This window comes from Marmota marmota, unplaced genomic scaffold, assembly GCF_001458135.2.
Source record: "Marmota marmota marmota unplaced genomic scaffold, marMar, whole genome shotgun sequence".
Taxonomy (NCBI): Eukaryota; Metazoa; Chordata; class Mammalia; order Rodentia; family Sciuridae; genus Marmota; species Marmota marmota.
This window is the reverse complement of record NW_026000019.1, coordinates 27,819,030-27,824,017: the sequence shown is the minus strand read 5'-3', so window position 1 is coordinate 27,824,017 and position 4,988 is coordinate 27,819,030. Positions and strand designations below refer to the sequence as shown.

The window sequence follows — 4,988 nt, the reverse complement described above, 5'->3', positions numbered from 1 at the left end:
TGGATTTCCAGTTTTCCCAGCACCATTTGTTGAAGATGCTATCCTTCCTCCATTGCATGCTTTTAGCCCCTTTATCAAATATAAGATAGTTGTAGTTTTGTGGATTGGTCTCTGTGTCCTCTATTCTGTACCATTGGTCCACCCACCTGTTTTGGTACCAATACCATGCTGTTTTTGTTACTATTGCTCTGTAGTATAGTTTGAAATCTGGTATCGCTATACCTCCTGATTCACACTTCTGCTTAGAATTGCTCTTGCTATTCTGGGTCTTTAATTTTTCCATATGAATTTCATGATTGCTTTATTGGCATTGCATTAAACCTATAGAGAACTTTTGGTAATATCGCCATTTTGATGATGTTAGTTCTGCCTATCCATGTACAGGGTATATTTTTCCATCTTCTAAGATCTTGCCGCTCCCGGCTGGCTGGGCAAAATAACCGGGGGGGTGACGAACAACTTGTGTACATTGATACAGCAGGAGTGGGAGCCGTTTATTGCAGGACAGGAGCAGTATTTATACATTCCACACAGCTTATCTAATTAGCATAAACTAGATACATCAGTCAACCAATAAGAGATCTCCACACTTAATGGCTCGCTGGTGTTCCTTCACAAACCACTCCCTCTGGCATTTTGCCAGGCGCCATCCAGACTTGTTTACAGACTCTAACAAGATCTTCTATTTCTCTCTTTAGGGTTCTGTAGTTTTCATTGTATAAATCTTTCACCTCTTTTGTTAGATTGATTCCCAAGTATTTTATTTTTTTTTGAGGATATTGTGAATGGGGTGGTTTCCCTCATTTCCATTTCAGAAGATTTGTCGCTGATATACAGGAATGCTTTGATTTATGCATGTTGATTTTATATCCTGCCACTTTGCTGAATTCACTTCTTAGCTCTAGTAGTTTCTTTGTAGACCCTTTTGGGTCTGCTAGGTATAAGATCATGTCATCTGTAAATAGTGATAATTTAAGTTCTTCTTTTCCTATCTTTATGCCTTTAGTTTCTTTTGTCTGTCTAATTGCTCTGGCCAGTATTTGGAGAACTATAGTGAATAGAAGTGGTGAGAGAGGGCATCCCTGTCTTGTTCCAGATTTTAGAGGGAATGCCTTATTTGGTGCATACATATTGATAATTGTTATGTCTTGTTGGCGAATGGTTCCTTTTAACAGTATATAGTGTCCTTCTTTATCCCTTTTAATTAACTTAGGTTTGAAGTTGATTTTATTCGATATGAGTATGGCCACTCCTGCTTGTTTCCGAGGACCATATGAGTGGTATGATTTTTCCCAACCTTTCACCTTCAGCCTGTGTATGTCTTTTCCTGTCAGATGAGTCTCCTGAAGGCAGTGTATTGTTGGGTCTTTTTTTAAATCCAAGTTACTAGCCTATGTCGCTTGATTGGTGAGTTTAAGCCATTAACATTTAGGGTTACTATTGATATATGGTTTGTACTTCCAGTCAAGTTTATTTATTTATTTATTTATTTTAATTTGGCTTGTTTTTCCTCTTTGGTTATTTCCCCCCCCTTTACTGAGTTACCTCCCACTGTTAGTTTTGGGTGCTGTTTTTTCATTTCCTCTTCTTGTAGTGTTTTGCTCAAAATGCTTTGCAGTGCTGGTTATCTGGCTACGAATTCTTTTAACTTTTGTTTATCATGAGAGATTTTAATTTCATTGTCAAACATGAAGCTTAATTTTGCTGGATACAATATTCTTGGTTGGAATCCATTATTTTTCAGCGTTTGAAATACGTTGTTCCAGGATCTTCTCGCTTTCAACGTCTGTGATGAAAAATCAGCTGTTAACCTAATTGGTTTACCCCTGAATGTAATCTGCCTCCTTCTCTTGTAGCTTTTAATATTCTCTCCTTGTTCTGTATGTTGGATATCTTCATAATAATGTGTCTTGGAGTTGGTCTATTACGGTTTTGTATGTTTGGGGTCCTGTAGGCTTTCAGAATTTGGCAGTTCATTCCATCTTTCATTTCTGGAAAGTTTTCTAAGATTATTTCATTCAATAGGTTGCTCATTCCTTTGTTATGGACCTCTATACCTTCTTCTATCCCAATGACTCTCAAGTTTGGTTTTTTTATGGCATCCCATAACTCTTGGATGGATTGCTCATGATTTTTTAGGATCCTTTCTGTGTTGACTATATTCTTTTCAAGTTGATAAACTTTGTCTTCATTATCTGATGTTCTGATGGCCCCCTATTGTTTTGATTCCCTCTGATAGCCACTCCTCCGGGAGCTGGCAAGACAGGTTTTGTTTTCACAGCTGGTGGGATGGGGGAGTTGGAGGTCAGGTGCCTTTACCTTTCCCCACGCCTCTATTCATGCTCACTCTGATAATCACGCCCCCGGAAAGCCGGGGAGAGATTTTATGCGATTTCCCCGCTGTATGGGAGAAGGGCTAAATGTCACACACCTGTTCTATTGTTGAACTTGCTGTGATGGGGTCGGATCTTTCAGAAACTGGCGATGGTGATGTCAGCTCTCCAAGATGGTGGCCACTGGCTTCCTCGGTGGGGTGTCTGGTGTGGAGGGCAGATCTGGACTGTTTCTCTCCCCCGTCTCAAACCCAGAACTCAGCCTGGAGCACTGTGAGGGCACAGTTGGCAGGACCCCAAGAATCCATAGCACCGTTTCTCTGCATTGCTGGCACGTCAGCGCACAGGCTCTGGCTACGGGGCGGGCCGCTGATCAATCAGCCTGAATCTCCAGGTGCACGGTTCACTCACGATTGAGCCGCAGTAACTGATCCTCGGGTGTTGAAATCCTTCCTCTAGGTTTCAGTGCACCCCAATTTTGCTGAAAATTCCTAACAAGATAGCTTCTTGCCGTTCTAAACTCGCTAATCACCTGTGCAGTGACGCTGTACAGTGGGGGGGGGGGACGCACTCTATTCACTGCCATCTTCAGAGCAGGTCCTACTTTAAAATTTTTTTAAATTTTCAGACAGAGTCTCATGAGGTTGCCCAGATTGGCCTCCAACTTGAACTCCTACTGCCTTGTCTACCTCAGTAGCTTTGATTACATAAGGTGTGTGCTACCATGCCTGGCTATAAATCTATAATATCTTTCACAGTATGGTGAGGGTTCAGAATCTGATTGTCAAAAGAATTAGGCACATGATTATTTTAAGGTGGAAGGGAGAGGTTTTTATAATCTGGAAGGAGCATATGGGAAGCTCCTGGGGTACTGACAGTTTTATTTCTTGACCAGAATAATATGATACAGGTATTTGCTTTTTTGTAATTCATTAGGTTCAATATTTCTCTCTCTCTCTCTCTCTCTCTCTCTCTCTCTCTGTGTGTGTGTGTGTGTGTGTGTTGTGTGTGTGGGTGTGTAGAAAAGCTTACTTTTTAAAAAATAAGAAAGTATAACCAAGTCACTAGAGACAGATGCTGGGCTGGAGTGAGGTGGGGTGGAGCTTCTCTCTTGGTGGACACACATACTGTCAATTTCCTGTCTCAGGTACATTTTGAATTGTTTTGACATTCACTGGCCAATGATGATGAATCTAAGTTCACCAAAAGCAATATTCTATTAAAACAGTCATCTTTTCTTCTTTGTTTTTGTAGTGCTGGGAATTGAACCCAGGGCCTTGTGCATGCTTAGGCAAATACTTGAAGTCTTTCCTATACCTACCAGCACTCCCTCACCTCCCAATAACTTTCAGCTTGTCACTGCAGCTGAGAGCTTGGATAATTCTGTGTTCTGCCTCAGTCAGTAGGTTGTGTTATTCAAACTTGGGGGTGTTCCACTACACCCAGGGATGCATAGTGACAGGACTCAGGAGAGGAGCCCATAGGCCATGTTTCTAGTTCCCAGAGCTGTCCTGGTCATGGCACTGAGATGGCATGAGCTCCCAGATAGGGAGGCTCTGGGCTGGTTCTCTCCACAAATGGCCTATATTTCCTCCGGGCCAAGAATGGTGTCATCTACCAGACCTTCTGTGACATGACCTCTGTGGGTGGTGGCTGGACCCTGGCGGCCAGTGTGCACGAGAACAACATGGCTGGGAAGTGCACGGTGGGTGATCGGTGGTCCAGCCAGCAGGGCAACAGAGCCAACTACCCAGAGGGGGACAGCAACTGGGCCATTACAACACCTTCGGGTCTGCAGAGGTGGCCACCAGTGACGACTACAAGGTGGGTGCCACTGGGAAAGGGTGAGGACCTGAGTGTGGCTGGGCACAGCATGCAGGAGGGAGGTTGGGAGGCAGGCTGAGGACATGGGGCTGGAGCAGAAGAGAGAAATAGTCACATGCCTTGCATACCAGCTTCCTCCCACAAGGCCATTAGGCAGCGGGGTGGTGGTGGGGGCATGATCTGCTGGAGATGGCTGTGTGTGAGCATGGCTGGCCATCTGTCCCCCTGGAGCCCAGAGCTGTCAGCTCAGCTGAGAAAGCCCATGTGTGTCTTTTGCCCCTGTGGGATCTTCTGGGATGGTCAGTCTCAGTGTTGTTTGCTTTCCAGAACCCTGGCTACTATGACATCCAGGCTGCGGACCTGGGCATCTGGCATGTGCCCAACAAGAGCCCCATGGAGAACTGGCAAAACAGCTCTCTGGTGAGGTACCACACCACAAATGGCTTCTTCCAAGATCTGGAACATAATCTGTTTGGCCTCTACCAGGTACACAGGGCTGTTGCCTGGAGAGCACTTAAATGTTTGGGATGGAGGGACAAATCAGCTCTCTGGAGCCATGTCATGATTGAGTGACTGGAAAAATCAAAGTTGTCTCATTGCTCACTACTAAAACAGTCAGGAGTCACTCCAAGGGAACTGGGCTGCATGAAATAACCACAAGAGACAGAAATACCTTTTTCTTTGGGGGTGCTATGACAGCTCCTCTGACCTTAAGGGTCCACAGAAAGAGGGAGTGAGGGAGCATGTGGTGACCCCTTTTATTGAAGAGAAACCATTCAAATGACGCAAGGGGTCAGGTTTCAAAGGGCTGAGTGTAGCTTCATGATGTCT

General features: G+C 44.3%; 1 pseudogene; it reads left to right on the top strand.

Moving 5' to 3' along the window:
• Nucleotides 1-2,506: 2,506 nt before the first annotated feature.
• On the top strand, nt 2,507-4,730 carry LOC107147257 (annotated as a pseudogene).
• Nucleotides 4,731-4,988: the final 258 nt, after the last annotated feature.